The 17,348-nt window shown below is 37.7% G+C and overlaps 1 protein-coding gene and 1 long non-coding RNA gene across 6 annotated transcripts in view; one reads left to right on the top strand and one right to left on the bottom strand.

The window, feature by feature from the left end:
* The window catches only part of NRG1 (neuregulin 1), a 468,454-nt gene that overhangs the window by 261,185 nt on the left and 189,921 nt on the right, over positions 1 to 17,348 (bottom strand). The window lies entirely within an intron of this gene.
* Positions 9,454 to 17,348, top strand: part of LOC137847702 (uncharacterized) — a 214,679-nt gene continuing 206,784 nt past the window's right edge. Inside the window, exon 1 of the long non-coding RNA XR_011091031.1 lies at positions 9,454 to 10,338. This is a non-coding gene — a long non-coding RNA (uncharacterized lncRNA). The remainder of the gene's footprint in view (positions 10,339 to 17,348) is intronic.

Genomic DNA, 17,348 nt, shown 5'->3' with positions numbered 1-17,348 from the left:
AGCCTAACCTAGGGAAGAATAAAGTGAGTCTCACAGAACTAAGAAGTACTCATAAATCACTTATTCCACCCTGCTGGCACTATGCAAATAGTGCAATTATCTTCCTCATTGTCCGTGGTAGCTATGTTGTAATGGCTGGCAATGTCTGACATTTTAACAGATTCTTTGTTATTGCACCCTCACCTGCCTCTCTATTTTCTAAGAAACAGATTCATCCACAGAGCTGATGAACTAAATTAAGTCTTGGTGATTGGCGAGCAGCATCTGAAATGTATTTACTTTTCCATGTTTAGCTGACACATTTCTCCACTCTGACATCCCTTTTAGAACAAAACAGCAGGCTGAGTTTATATTCAACATGCTGCAGTACAGCCTTCACTTTTGCAAGTCCAGGCAAAGGGGAAAGACACACCTTTCTAGAAAGGCTCAGAGCATGACAATGAGGTTCCAGTCTTCCCTATTCCTGCAAGTCTGGGCAGAGAACCATGAATGGCTCTGACCTGACTGTTATGACACGCTTGGCTGCTACTAGATGCTTTAATTCCAAAGTTCACGAGCTAATCCATGGTTCAGATCCAAAATGAGGAAAAGACACAGAAATAAAATGCTGAACTTTCCATTTCAGGCCTAGTGACCAACTGAGACTTCAGAAAGACTGAAAGTGGGAGGAGATGAAAGAAACTATTCCCAAAAGAAATTAAAAAAGCAAATCACTTTACAAACGGCATAATGAAACAGTGGTCATGAAACATCAGGCCTCTAGGCAATTTTCTGAGATGACTTTACTGTCCTGTATGATGGCTAAAACAAGTGTATTTTGTCCTTGTCCGTATGAAATATGGGAACGCCCAAGACAAGGAGGACAATGTCTTCCTGAGCACTGTTTCTGACTACTGCAAAGTAGTGTCCATTTCAGGTCACATTTACAAAAAGCACACTGGGGAACACAGGAAAATAATCTAAAATATTACCTGAGATCTGGGAATCTGATTCTTATGAAGTACGAAAATTCAGCTTGCTTAACTGAATGACGAGAAAGCTAAGAGGTGAATTAATTGCATACATGGCCATGGAAGGATGATTATTGATAGCTCTAGTTGGCAAACAAGATTATGGAACTGTATTCTTCTTGGCAATGTATAAATCCTCTCCTTCCATTCCACTCAAGGTCTTCCATTCATTCCTCAACATCACTCCTTGAGTTGTGTGACATGACTGCACATGGGGCTGAAAGTTACCTCAAGAAATGGATCTAGGTGGAGAACATTCCTGCAGAGGAAAACCTGAACTGATAGTGTCTTGCCCTGTTGTCCAACTGAAAGAAAACAGAGATGCAGAAAAGGTGCTGAGAGGAGACTGAACACAAAAAAAACTCCTTAAGATAGCACTGCTGCCAAGGAAAAAATATACTAGCCATAAAGTTATGTCTGAACTTAGGCAGTATTTGGTCACTGAAGACAGACTCAGACTAGAAAGAAGTGTCATTTTTTAAAATTGTATTTTAAATTGTAGTTATTTATTTAATACTAAACTCCAAGAATGTTGTGGATTCTCTGTACTATGAATCATTATTTATGGTACAATGTCTCTAAAGGCACCCTCCAGCTTGATCAGAACAGGAGGTCATACTGTGAAGTGAAATGTGACAGTATAAACACATATCAGGCTAGAGGATCCAGTACTGCTTTCTAAAAGAAACCTGAAACAGTGGAGTTTGTAGCCAGTAATACCATTATGTTGACAACTGCCAGCAGAACTATAAGAATTTTCTCTAGATAGAGAACCACTCAATAATATTTGTCTGATACATTGGCACTATTCAGTTGAGTGATTTTACTGGCAAGTTTATTGCATTAAGTAATATCTAAATGTATAAATATATCATCTGTTTATCTATATATCTATCGATCCATCTCTCTACAACTATACACCATGATTCATGTATGACCTTACTTTGGCTGAACTGAAGATCATACCTCATTTCCTTCAGGGCAAGGATTAACACCTTTCTCTGACCTAACCAGATCTGTACCATACCTACCTATATGGTGCTAATGCTTAAATTTATTTTTTTTTTGGCCTAGAGGTTTGGAAAATCTGTCTCCTCTATTTTATCATGTGTGCCAGAAAGACAAGATTTTATATGAAAAGTGTGAGGCACCTCCGTTGGTGTTGTATTTGCCAGCAGTGACCTTTCCCCTTGTTCGGCAGTCAGTACTGTAGGTCTGGAAACATACTCCTGTGATGAATTTGTGAGTCAGCCCTGATTTGCCATACAAAAATGATGTTATTACACTACAAAGTAAATTGTTAAACCCCTTGATGAAGAGGCACCCCTTCAGGATGCTGTGGGTTTTCAGTACACTTCTGAACAACCCTTGACGGAAACTTCACAGGGAGGAGGATCCTGGCATGCAGGCAGCCCCAGGACTCACTGTGAGTCACCTCTGGAGATGAGGAACACTGATGTTACAGGAAGTCTTTTCCTCGTCATAACACATATTTACATAACGGTGAAGGAAGAAACAGTCATGCACACAAAAACAAACACGCATACAAACAACCAGAAAACAAAAACAAAACACAACAGAAAATATGAAAAGAAAACCATGACATCAACGATGTCAAACTGCTCTGTACCTAATTGCCCTGGTGAGGACTGACATTGCATAGACTTCTAGCCATGAGCACTTAACTCCTAGGAGGTGCTCTCAGGAGACCAAAATTTCCTATCTTTTTTTTTTTTTTTTTTTTTTTTTTTTTTTTTTCCCAATGCAAGGTTGAAGACTGCAAAATATTTTTTGGGAGACTACGAGAAATGTCCTTCACCACTAACATGTCTTTATGCATGCAGCATGATACAATGTGTGCTCACTTTGGCTGCCAGTTGCCAGATGATGCTACCTTTGATCCAACAAAGAGTGACTATGTCAGGAAAATGAGTTACTCCACCTCCCTTGCTGACCCTCTTTAGACTGGGGGGAATACAAAAACTGCTCGCTGAGATGATGAAACAAATAATTTAGGGACCACTATGTCAACATTGTGTCTTGTTTCACAGCAAGTTGTTCCAGAAGTGGGAATAAAATTAACAAATTCTTATTCTTTTTGCACTGCTATATATGGCACAAATGACCTTGTAGAGCAGTCTCAGACCTAGGAGTGCAGACTACACATTAAACTTTAGTTCTGCAGAAAGATCTCCAGTAACTTGCAAGTCCTTTCCCTATCTTGACCTATGCAACTGTCTCAGACAGTGAAAACAGCTCGCCTCAAAAATCTTTCCAAAAGAGCTATTTGTATGGCTTGGGGCACCATATAAAGAATTTGAAGCCACTTTTGCAAAGTGGCTTTCAAAAAGCTAAAGGGATTTTTCTCAGGACTGTACATTGAGGGCTTACCATTCAAAAAGCACTGTGCCTGTTCTCTTATGTTTATTCCCCAGGGCAGAGCTGGAGTCAAAATATTTGTCTCCAGTTTCTGGCACTGCATCTGATCCTGCAACCCTGGGAAAACAATTGCACCTGTCTGTGCCTCTGTCTGCCCCACCACATTGATTTATTTTGAAAGTACTGTAAAAATTGGACGCTTTCTTCATCAGGCAGTACCCCATTCTTTACATAAATAACAACAGAGAAGCTGTTTGAAGATGTTGGTGCAGAAGAATTTTCAGAGACAAGATGTAGCTCACACTACAGTTATTGATCAAGATTTCTCTTTCCTGATCAGCTTTGCAGCTTTGGTGCTCCAAATCTTTGTGTTACAGAAGGCAGCTATGAAGAAGAGTACTTCTACTGCTACTCCAAGTGCTCAGAGTTTGAAGGGACTGATTCAAAGTTGCTTAAAGTTGGTGTATATTTTATTCCATCAACTGCTGTCTCACTCCTGCTGAATCATTTGGGCAGTCTGGTACTGGGAGGCTAAGTACAAAGTGAGATTTTTTAGTGGGACAAAATGTTTTGGTGAGTCTATCATATTATGTCCATTGGTGTGCCAATAGCAAAAGCTTGTTGATATCACTGGCCCCATGTCTTGATGTAGCTGGAGGTACATGTGGATTTCTGACTGGTGATCATTTTTTTAATTATTATTATTTTTTAATAAGAGCCTGTCCAATGCAAAACAGTATGCTCTCTTGTACAGCTAATAATAGAAAATGACTACCAGCCACACCAAACTCTCCCAATCAATTGGACTGTGAAAGACCAGACAAGGAGGTTTGCAAATGTGTGACAGTCTCTGAATCTTGAAAGAAATATGTCAGTGACTAGAACAAATCTTGCAGCTGCTTTAGGCACTAAAACCTGTTATGTTGGTTTTAAAGCTAAACAAGTGCTCAAGGATCTAAACTCCGTTTGCTTTTTGCTCCAGAGAGGTAAAAACAATTTCCTTGCAGGAACAGATAAATGACTGAGCAATTTTTAAATTGTGCATACAAGGCTTCTGTGTAATGCGTTGTTGTGTAACCACTGAAATCCAAACTTTGTACTGCTATAAACAGCATACTTAACTATGCTCACAACATGGGAAATTCATGTTGAAGCTGGTTTCTGTGTTTGAATCATGAGGCACATAAGAAGGAAACGTGGTGCACAGACAGTGAAGCAAAAATTAGTGTATTGCAAATGGTTACAGAAACACCACTCTTTTGTAATATGTAGGGTACTTACAATATCACGATTATTTGTGTACTGTGTAGTTGTGAAGTCTATTTGCATTTTTTATGACTGGCACAGACAATGTGTCCAGCATTCAAGGAAGGTCTTGCATATTGTGCATGGTGCGCTACGTAAAGCAATCAAATCATGAAACTTAATCCCCTGTGCTGTAGATTGAAAAATGTTCAAATATATGGCCACATAACTCCATAAATTGCTCATTCATATTGCAGAAAACAATGTTATTGGGATAGTCTAAGGAGACAACAGATTTTTTTGTAGTAACTACCCATTGGAGGAGATCTTGGAGCTGCAGCCACTGTTTTTCCTGTCCTGCTGCATCCCAGGAAGCTCTTATTAAAGCTTATTACTGGGAAAAAATATCTCAAATTTGTAAACTGTGTTACCAGGTTCCCTGCCAAACCTAGCACTTCAGTTGAGGAGCACCTGCTACATCTTGCGTGTTGATGTTATACAGGGAGGTGCAAGTGCAGTTTCATCTGTCGAAACTGTGCACTGCCATTCTTGTGAGCGCATCACCTGTGTGGTTAGCCAGTTAATCCAACATCATGCTTGAGCCTCATGCAAATATTAAGGTGGCAGTAAAAAAATAGTATGTTTTACTAAGAATGCCAAATGGATGAATAGGCACAAAATGAAATAAAGGTAACACCACCCCTATGGATTAACGTATATTCTTTAGCCCAAAGATTGTCTTTTTCTGCTTATTCAAACAAAATGCTGCTAGGACACCTACACTACTCCCAAGGCCGAGTCTTGTTCCTTGTGACCTTTAGTTTTGTTTATCATACTAATTGATGTTCCTCTGGCTATCTTGCTCAGATTCAAATTCTCAGAATATCTTTCTGTCATTCGTAAACTTGATACGTAACTGAGATAATGTTTTTTCATACTTTTACTAAAGACTATGAGCAGTAGCTAGAATTTTTAAATACTGATATTCTAATACATGGCTAGAGGGAGCCTTCACATAGCTGGATAGAAAACTAATCTCTCCAGTGAATGTGAAAATGAGGCCTAAGTACAGCCCTGTCTGTAAGGGCTGTGGACTCACCACCAACCATACATCGTAAACTGTCAGGGCAGCATTCTGATCCACATACAGAATGTTTGAGCATTAAAGACAAAAATAAAAATGTCACTTCACAAAAGTAATTACAAGGAAAAAAGAAAATCTTATTATTTCTCCTTGAAAGAAAGTGAATGTGACACTAGTCAAGCAGCTGTGGACTGTAGGTTTGGGTCATACAACTCTCGAACGCTGTTCATTTTGACAAAGGAAAACTACCATTCTTCCTATACACAGTAGAGAGCTGAAGTTAGACTACCCAGCTGTTTCAGACATGGCCTCTTCTGTGAGAAAATAATCTGTTACCAGATTATTTCCCTTTTGTATGATGAAATTATATGAGATTTCTGAAGCAGGAGGCAGCTTCTCAGTACCAAGAATGCACTTGCTTGGTTTAAGACCATAATCTGCTGGTTCTCTGTATATAAGATGTAAAAATCATGCTTTTGCAAAGTCATGTGATGACTTCTATATCTGCTCCATGACTGCATAAGCATTATTAGTCCTGCATCTGGTGCAGCAGCAGACCACTCAAGCAGTTTTTATCCATTCTAGCTGTCAAGGACAGGGATCAATGAAAACCCTCCCAAGACGGCTTCAATCAAACTGCTCTGTCACTAAAGACCAATATGAGCAAGCACAACAGGTCACAAAGGAAGGACAAATCCTCTTACCAAAATGCAAACAACTTGTAAAACAACTTGGCTATCTCTCAGTCTGAGCCCCCACAGAGATTTACAAATTATGTGCAATACATTATCCTAGGTACCAAAATAAATGACACTTCTGCTTAGTAAAAAATTGTGCTTAAGGGAGTCTCTAATTTTTGTAGTGACTCTGCACCAAACATTGCTAATTGCATGCATTCCCAAATGGTTGGATTAACAGAATTAAGTTACATTAAAAGCCCTGGCTAGTTTGGATTTTGCCAAATCTTTTAAAACTGAATGAATCTGTTCTGAAGAAACAGGGCTTGCTAATTTATTAGCAAATCATGTCATACTTCCTTTCACAAGCAGTTTGAATTTCATCTTTCAAAATTACCCACAGTCTTGTTCTGTGGATGAGTCCAATTGCAGATTGCCAATGAGCATTACATTGCCAGTATTTGCTTCATAAAGTTCATACATCTCCCACTGCTTACTGGTAATAAATGAAACATAGTCTCTTTATTCCTGGAGGACCATGATACAAAACCACAAATGATACTACCTATTCAATAAATTGAAGTTGGCTAGTGGCTAATATTCAAGTGTTCATGCTTTGGCTGAGCTATTTATCAGCACTGGTACATCATCTATTACGCACCACCAATCATGGCTTTTAGAGTGATTGAAACAGAATAGCGTTAAGGAATTTCTTATAAAAAAAATAAAAATAAAATAAAAATAAAAATAAAAGTTGAGAAGTGATATATAAATGCAAAGCTAAATGACTGTTACCAGAACAAAAGTAAGAAGGACCTAGAGCCTTCTTCAAAGAAAGAAAAAATACTTATGTTCATGGCTGCAGAGAAGTTCATTTCTGAATCCAAAACTACCCTTTCACCAAACATCTAGCAGTTATGTCATTAATTCTATCTGTGCTCAGTAGTGATTTTTTTATGTTAAAAAACAAACATGAAGACAACAGTGTCTTAAAACTAAACTAATAAACAATGCTGACATCCTCTGAAGAACATAAAATAGGCAGAAAATGGGCAATGCCTTGTCACTTTTGATCTTCTCGGGTATACATTTTGTAATAATTTAATTAGACCCACAACACAAACACAGTCTGATGACTGATCCAAAACCAAAAAAAAATAAATAAACAAACAAACAAAAACCCACACTATTTTCCTGGCCATACTTCTGGATGCAAAAAATGAAACCTTTTGTTATTTAAACTTTGTAATAATGTTATCACCTAATATTTCACTTATAGCAAGGATAAGATCGTATCATGAGAATTTCTGAAAAAATATAACTAGGATTTTATTGTCTGAGATTTCATGTTTAATTCCCTGCAAATAAAAACAAACAAATAAAATTAACTGGCAAATCTACATTTTGTTTTTGAGGATCCAAAATGGAAAAGAAAAAAATGGTGAGCATGCCAGACTACTCTGGAGGAAGGAAATCTCTTTCTTCATCATTTTGTGGAGAAAGATCAAAAACTTTTTTAAGACCTATATTGGACAATAAGAAATTTGGAATTATGTCTACAGGTACTATATTTTGATATTATGGAGTTGAACAATAACTTGAGGTACTTGTTTAAAAGGTCCAAACTTTGAAGTAGTAGCTAGAATCAAGGACTTTCAATTTTTCCAATTATTGATATAAAAAAATACCATTAAAACCAAATTAAGACATTAATTTAAAAGGAAATTACATCCATAAGTCAGAGTAACATCTCTATTCACTTCACCTTTAAAATTCTGAATTTAATGTTGTCTAGCCTTTCATTTTTGCTGTGGGAAATATTGGTACACATTTTAAGATTGATTTTTCTATTTTGTCTGAGTTAATATGGGAAGGACACAGACAAATTGAACTCACTGTATCAGGCTTAAAAAAAATAAAATGTAATTATCTTGAAAGAGAGGAAATGGCCTAAGTACAAGACAAGTTAATGCCTAACTTGTTTGGTTTTCTGTACTCAGTGAGTGAGGTGTGTGGTTTCAGAAGAGCCAGCTGATGGCTGGTGACTGGCAATATTGTAGGGTTTCTGAGCATCTTTGTGTTGGGTGCAGAGAGGCTGTTGTGGGAATGTTTGTTGCCTTTAGGATCTGGGGTCTAAAGAACAAAAAAATTCCCTACATTTGTCGCTGTTGTTGTTCTTTTTTTTCATTTGTTCCACATTTCTGAAACAGCTAATGCAAAAATGAAAATAATCTGCTATAGAGCTGGCACTTCTGCTCAAGAAACATGTATGTATGTTAGTAAATCAGTTCCATTCCACTCCCCCCTACCCACCCTCTTTCTCCCACCCAGGAGAAATCTGCAGAAGAGAATGGTATGTATAAACCAAAATAATGATGGAAAGCTTGATTCATTTTCTTTTCTTCCTGTACTGTTTTTAAAGCAAGATTTCATATTTTGCAGTAGATTTCCTATTTTACTGTAGATTTCCTACTTGACTCTGGTGCTTGAGATGATTTCTTTCCGCTTAGGGATTCCCTGGGTAGAAAAGTGCCAATGACATCACTGGGAACTTGTTTCATTTCACTTCCACGGTTTGTGCATGGGAGGGCACTCGCCCACTCTGATAGCAAAGTATGGTAAGGGAGGAGGGATGGAGAGGGAAAGACAAGGAGTTTCCAGGGAAACACTATAGCAGATGGCCTGGTCTGCTGATAAATAGTGACACATCTGTAGCTCAATCAGCAGGAAGGATATTTTTAGAAATCACAGCTCTCCCTTTGGAAATCTCGTTAATCTCTGTACGCCCCCCCACCCCTCCCCTCCCCACCCCCTTCTCCTTTTTACTGGCTCCTTTGGCTGGGGATGGAGGTTTTACAGCAGAGATTGAAAGTGTGCCATCCTTTGCAAACCATGCTCAGAATTAATTACATGACGTGCTATCCCTACCCATTCCCCACTACCTCCCTTATCCAATTATATTCTCTAGTCTGCCAGAGTGGTGCTGAATATAAAATTGAGCGTTGCCTAGGGAACAAAGGGGGGGGGGGAGAAGAAAGAAAAAAAAACAGCCCTTTTTTTTTGCAGTTACTTTGTAACCCACAGTATCAGCTATGCACCCTTCAAATGTGATGCATCTGTTCAGATTCAGCTATTCCTTTCTTGTAAGTAGACATAAATCCCCGCTCTAACTTCACTTCATCAAAGGACAAATAAAAGCCTGTCCAACACTAATTTTTCAGGCAGGCAGTTATAGGTATTGACATCCAGGCAAGGCAGGGAGTGGAAAGAATGGCCAGTGCAGAAATCCCTTGTACTTTCCACCACCTTGAATCTACAGGGGTAAACAGAAGACTGGAAAGTGCCTCTGCCCACCCCATGGACCACCTATGTCTTAAAGAGCAAAGGTACCACACACCCATCTCAGTGGGGAATACAGAGAATGGGCAGGATTTAAATCTGATCTTCTGCCCACCAGCACCTCTTTTTTTTTTTTTTTTTTTTTTAAATATAATATATATATTTATTTATTTATTTTCAACAGTGGCCCCCAGGGATTTAGTAAGACACTTTCACAAGTAGATATCTGTGGCACATAGATGGACCGTTCTTTCCAAAGCCCCTCCAGAATGAGAATAACGCAGCTGCATGCAGCCAAAAGCCTTGTAATAAATCGTGTTACAGCCCTGACCCACTTTTCAGCTGGTGTAGACACCCTGTGCAATTCCAAGAGCTTGGTTTTCAGAGGGTTTGTCTCAGGCTAGACAGACATCCACCTTCATCAGTCCACCTGGTGGTTTTTCACTTTCATGTTCAAATACACTCATATGGATGCAAATACCAAATCTCTCTCAGATGCAGACACCTCACAAAACCAATATCATTTAAATTATATATATATATATAAAAAAAAAAAAAAAAAAAAAAAAAAAAAAAAAAAAAAAAAAAAAAAAAGCATGATTATGTGATATATGGATAAGGAAGTTTGGTCCTTTGGTCTTAAAAAGAACCAAGTCACAGAAATGTATCAGTTCCTCAAAATAATTAGCTTTCTCATGTCCCAAAATGTCACTGTTTTGGTGGCAAATATCTAGACGATGCATTAATCAAAGATTATAATTCAAAAATATTTCCAAAGGAAAAGGCAGAAGAAGCAAATGTGTGGACAGAAAAGTGACCTGCCCAAGTACCTTTGATCCACTGATGCTGAAGTAAAATTCAGAAGAAAAACCAGAAAAATGAATACAGGGGCAGACATGGAAGATGGAAGAAGGATAGGCAGTGCAGCAAAGATCTGCACTCAATATTAACCAGTGAACTTCAATTTATTAAAATCAATGAGACTTTTTACATATTTGAGCTAATAATATATATATGTTTGGCAAAACTACAGGCAACATGGTGGTCTTTCAAAGCTTTTCTTTATTTTAAAGATTTTATCTGGGTTTAATCCCTGCAAAAAGTATCTGATAGAGTTCTTTCACTGTTAGTGACTGGAGATTTTTTATTTTATTTTATTTTATTTTATTTTATTTTATTTTATTTTATTTTATTTTATTTTATTTTATTTTATTTTATTTTATTTTATTTTATTTTATTTTATTTTATTTTATTTTATTATTTTATTTTATTTTATTTTATTTTATTTTATTTTATTTTATTTTATTTTATTTTATTTTATTTTATTTTATTTTATTTTATTTTTTTATTTTATTTTATTTTATTTCTTAAGGTAAGTGGAAAAGAATTCTTAGTTTGTTTCATCTTGTTTCAGTCAGATTTTTTTGTTGTTTGTTTTTTTTATGATGCAAATTCAGACTCAACTTGAAAAAAAGATACAAAAAAAATGTAAAATCTTATATTTTGGTTTGTTTAGGTGCCTCCATTATATAGTGGAGGTACCTTGCTTTGTAGATGTGGACTGTCATTTCAATTGGATATCATCTTTCAAAGCTCTAAGCCAAAATATTTATCTTTTTTTTTTTTGGCAAAAATCTTTCTCTAGGTGCACATTCAAATTCACAAACTGAATATAAAGCCTGTTTTCAAAGGAGTTTTGATGATGTATGTGTTACTAAAAATACTTTCCGTGACTAATTCATGACCATCAATCACTCCCATTTCTTTTTCCAAATGGCAGGCTGTACATGTTAACTTGATAACAGTTTGCTATATCCCATGTCACTCCTGAAGTGAAAACGGATTTGAGAATGCTCTGATAATCACTACAGTTCTAATAAACAACAATATATTTAAAGCATGTGTGCATACACAGACAGATGCATACATACATATAGAAGTATTTAGGGAGAGACACAGAAGAAGAAGAAGCCACATCACATCCCCTGGCTTATACTGGTGTGATTTACTCTGAAACCGATTCAGATGAAACACCTTCAGAAGCTGTCAATAAACACCAGCATTGCTTTGTGTTTTCCTGGTGAAAACCAAAGCAACCATGATAAGCCATACTTTGAATTTTCTAAGACTTTTTGGTGAGGCAATTAATATAGGCTCTTATGCTAAAAGGAAAATGAGTCCTGAAGTTAGTTATCAGGTGAAGACATGTGAAGGAGCATTGGACTCTTTACTACAACACTGAACTTTCTTGGAAGCCTGATCCCAGAAGCAGGAGTCACAGATACAATTTGAGGGACCTCTGAGCAATGGAAAGGGGTTCAGAACAGCTTTTATGCAGAAGGAGGTTTTATGCAGACCAAGTAGGTATTGGTATGTTCTGCAGAAAAGACATCTGAAACTATTCACTTACAGTTAATTTTCAGTGTTGTCTACTTAGGTCAGAAACAGATATTCAGCCTTTCATATGCAACCATAAGTAGAAATAACCTCTGCTGTTCACTTTCTTTAATAAACGGTGATGGACTTTACCCCACATGATTTTCCTTAGGCATCTGCATCCTCGTGAGTGATTGATCACACACCTTGTGGAAGATCTGGGGAGATGGATTATTTTCTTTGCTTTGTTACTGACTCATTTAGATGTTTTTGAAAAACTGCCCATATAGGGCTATCCATATACCTTTATCTGTAAGATACTTTTATCTGTTAGATAACATACCCCTGACAAGCAGGTGCTTTGTACCAGCCTCACAGGAACACTTTCCTTCTCATTATTATTGGTGGGCCAAATCTTTCTCTGTAATATGATTGCTGTGGCCAACCTTGGGGTGTTCACTTCCTGAAAAACATCCTTCCTGAAGCAGCAACACAACCCCAAGGTGTTCTGCTAACAGCTGTAAAAAAAGAAATGAAGCTAACAATCTTTGTTTTTCTGATGAAATACCCAATTGAAATTGTAATATTGCTTTTTCAAATGTTTTTAATTCACTACCTTACTTTTGAACCAACACTGCCCCCCACTGATGCTTTAATTAGTTTGGGTAGCTGTTGGTCTTTACTTTTCTCCCTCTATCTTGATATGAAAATCTCTTTAGTACATGGGTTTCAAATATATAGAATGAGTGAAAACACAAGGACCATCTGCCCAGTTGTCCTGTATCCATTACACAGCCACAATATTTTACAGTCAGCACTTGCATAGGTTTCTACTAGGAGCTAAGTTGAAGGAGGTGCACTGACTCGTGTGCCACCCTGAGAAGGCAGGGTTACACTCTCACCTTTTCAAGGGCAATTTGCCGGTTAAAACTCAGAGTACTTTTCAGCTAAAAATGCAGGTTTGTGTAAAGGTCTACTCAGGCTTTCAAACCTTGCCTCTACCTGGCACCACTGCTATGGTATTTAACCAGCAAACAGGCTGGCTGGCTGAGCTCACCAGTCTACTGCTGCTCATAAAGTCCTCCAGTCCACATGCTCATGGATGGCCACTTTAGTCAAAAAGTGCGACACCTCTCGGTAATGCACAAAGAAGTATATAGCCACGACAATTTCTGTTTTGCTTTGTGTGAGCTGTGCTGGGCAAAAGATTGATTCCTCTTGCCTTGCTGTGATGAACAAGTCAAAAAGTTATCAAGGTCACTGAGGATGCTCATTGAGCACAATAATAGCATAGAAATGATGAAACACACAGAAAAGAAAAAGATTGCCTGTGGTTTCCTAAGGATCAGGTCTGCTAATGTGCATCTACATTACTGAGCAGGAAATTAGGCTTCTTAAGTGATTCTCAGTCAATGTAAGCTGCTCCAGTGCATCTACAGGCTAGCTGATTAGCAGCAGAAACACCAGAGTAAGGCTTTATTGGTTGTAGTGTGAAGAAGGTCAGCCCAAATGATCTAACTGTCCCATCTAGCCTGGAAATCCACAAACCTGTTCTCCAAGCACACTACAGCATTGCAGGGAACACTATCAAAATAACCAATACAAAAAAAAAAAAAAAAAAAAGTTACTGCCCCTCAACTAAGACCTAATAGTATGAGGGCAAATGAAGCAGTTCAGATTTGGAGGGCTGCATTCATGGACACACATACAGCACTACAAAATAGATGTAATGGCTTTAACTGTGCAAGAAACCATGTGGGTGGCTGCTCGTCAAAAGCAGAAGAGCAGACATAAGCCATCTCGATGGCTAGCTCCAGACACCACAAAGCAGTCTTCTGTCAGAGTTGCCCAGCTAATCTGCCTCTGAACATTAATTCCCCTATAGAGGAGGGTTTGTGCACCAGATGCTCCCACACAAAACCCTTCCACCAGCTACATGGATTTGAAGTAAACCTTCCCCAGCCTGAGGGCAACCTTCAGCTGAAACTTGCCTGCAGGTGGGAGTCAAAAACATGTCCAACCCTTGCAGACTTCGAAGGCAGCTTACATTTGACCCTTCAAGACTTTGCTTAGAGATATCTTGGAACTGTCACCTGAGTCTTTGCTACATCTACCCAGGATGAGTCTTCTGTTTTTCTACAGTTCTGGTTTTCCAAATGCATCTTGTGACTTCTGGCACTCTTTTAAAAAACTGGATACATTGGCAAAGATAGTAATGGTGTTCTATTTTGGATTTGTATGGAAGGTAGAAGTTTTGCACAATTTTAAATCGTGCAAAATTTGAACTTAAAAATATTAAAATGTATATTTCACTCTGCCATGTGAATTCTAATGCCAATTCAAAATGTAAATGTAATATTTTTTAACAGGGACTAAGGCATCTAAATTCACACATTTGGATAAAAATATTTTTATAAAAAGTTCAGTATGAACACATAATTTGGAAAAACTTCTTTTGAAAGATTGAAAGGAAATAAACAAACAAACAAAAAGGTATATTTTCCTACAAAGAACTGGATTTTAGTTAAAGTATGATTCCTAGGGGGCATTAGTTCCGAGGTCAGAAAACTTCAGGTAGCTCTGAGGTTTCCTGTGTACCAAACAAAATATATGCCAAAGTTTTATCATGTTTATATATTTATCATAATCCACATTGCGGCTTAATTATTAATATTGTGTGTCTGTTTGTTTATTTGTTTTGTTTGTTTGTTGTTTCATCTCTAATTAGCAGTAAGAACAATCTTTTTTTTCTAAAAATTTGAATGTATTACTACAATGACTAAGATCCACAGGCTGGAAAGAAATCCCAGCTCCTGCAAAATGACCTTCATGTGTAGTTGGAAAATATATCTTCAGGTACTGTAGGGGAAAAAAAGCAATTATTTCATAGATGAAGGTGCCAATTGTACGTGCCCAGCTACACTTTCCAAAAGACAAATAGGTAAAGCAGTTTCCACTGTAATTCCAGTAAAACTTACCACACTTCTAAAAAGTGCTCTAAAAATGGAAAACTGAAATGAAGAAATTACATGTAAAATATCATGCCAGAAGTGTAAAAATACATGCATTTTGGAAATGGCACACCAGTAAGATTCAGTCATACAGAAGGGAAGGAGGAAGGGGCAAGGCAGAAGAAGGGAGAAGGGGGAAGGGGGAAGCAGAGGGGGAGGGGAAGGGGAGAGAGAGGGGGGAAGGGGGGGAAAGATGGAGGGAAGGGAAGGGAAGGGAAGGGAAGGGAAGGGAAGGGAAGGGAAGGGAAGGGAAGGGAAGGGAAGGGAAGGGAAGGGAAGGGAAGGGAAGGGAAGGGAAGGGAAGGGAAGGGAAGGGAAGGGAAGGGAAGGGAAGGGAAGGGAAGGGAAGGGAAGGGAAGGGAAGGGAAGGGAAGGGAAGGGAAGGGAAGGGAAGGGAAGGGAAGGGAAGGGAAGGGAAGGGAAGGGAAGGGAAGGGAAGGGAAGGGAAGGGAAGGGAAGGGAAGGGAAGGGAAGGGAAGGGAAGGGAAGGGAAGGGAAGGGAAGGGAAGGGAAGGGCCACTTAGCATGTTGTTAATTGTATTATGCTTAAAATAATATTTACTCTAATTGCAGTCAAAACAAGTTAATCTTCAAAGTACACGTAGGGCCAAATTTTCCTTTTGTTTACAAAACTGTTTAGTTTTTCCACCAAAAATACGTTGTGCATCATTTTATTAGTAACGATAATCTCTGATTATCTATGATTGGCAGGAGTGAATAGTTGCTCCCTGAAAACAGGTTCTGGGACTAGGCTAGACCCTACAACCTCTGGACCTTGTTCTCAGTACACAAGGAGGTGGCTCTTAACCCTTTGTCAGTCCCTATTGGTAACAGGTTTCTTCCCCATCAGGATGGGGAAGAAAAAGGCAAACAGCAATTTGGCACTCCTGCTACTAAATTAACAGAAAAAAAAAATAATAAAAAAATAAAAAAGACATTAAAAATACAGTTACATTCAAGCTCTGTTCTGTTGTGAATATCCACCTCAAATGCAAAGCACTGTAGTTCAATGAGGATGAAGAACAGCACACACACTACAAAGAAATATATTTCTCTCCTTTTAGCAAGGGGTTTTAAACTCTGCCTTATTCGTGCCCTGTGGTCCTGCAAAAATCTAAATACAAATATAAAAACAGCACCTCTGGCAGTCAAATGTGGAACAGTGAATGACAGGAATGAGTAAACATGAATATCAAGAAGACAATGCAATACTTAGGCAGTACATATCTTACGTTTTAAACATGTTGCATGCATAAAAAATGCCCAATTAAAATGGAATTATGCTGCCAAAGAATTCTAGTGTAACATTCATTTGGACACCTGCTTTGACCAGACTCAACAGTCTAGTTATTTATTTTCTGACTGTTGATTTATTTTTGCTCTAAAAGAATGTCTGTGGCAAACACATGTTTACACAAGGAATTGGGCTCTCCATTTTCAGATGCTAACTTTAAAATCCCATAGATTTCCTTTTTCCTGTTTATAAGGGTGAAAAATAGCTCTGGTTTTATTTTTATTTTTTTTTTATTTAATTAACCAAGATATAGTTAAACAGTGACTTGATGAAAATCTTATCCAAGGAATAGATGTTTGTCAGCAGATGAGTTGTAAGTGTACAATATGGGCTGTCCTCACTCAGACCAAAGATCTATCTTGCCTAGTATTCTATCACTAACAGCTAATTTAAGAAAACATATTAATTAGAAAGATGAGTATACAGTCATTCTTTTCTGACATGTCCTGCAGATGTCATTTAAACAGTCAGTGATAGTACTGACCTGTACATATTTATCTTTTTTGAATATCTTGTGGTAATGAAGCTCATGATGCAATTATAGTGTGGTTTGTGGAGGAGGTTATGTCTTTTACTAGATAGAATAATATATCTGGAAAAAAAAAATAAACCTGATTTTTTTTTTTTTTTTTTGGCACGTGAGGATTTTTCAAGTATAAAAAAGAAACAGCTTTCTTCATAAGTTGATAGTAATTCTCTGGAGTTTAACTAGACATGCTAATTAGTCAGACTATCTGAGAGAAATAAAGTATTTGGTTGCCATGAGACAGAGTAAGGGTTTTAGCAACAGGAGAGACAGTAAGAGGATTGAATCTAACAGTTAAGTAAAACAATAATGTGTGATACAATAAATACATGTTAGGAGTTAATGACTTTCACTGTTTGCAAGAGTTAAGGATTTTAATTTCTTGGCTTGTCCTTTGAAGATGCTTA

This window comes from Anas acuta, chromosome Z (assembly GCF_963932015.1).
Source record: "Anas acuta chromosome Z, bAnaAcu1.1, whole genome shotgun sequence".
In the NCBI taxonomy this organism is placed as follows: domain Eukaryota; kingdom Metazoa; phylum Chordata; class Aves; order Anseriformes; family Anatidae; genus Anas; species Anas acuta.
The sequence above is the reverse complement of the archived record's forward strand: the minus strand, read 5'-3'. Positions and strand labels throughout refer to the sequence as shown.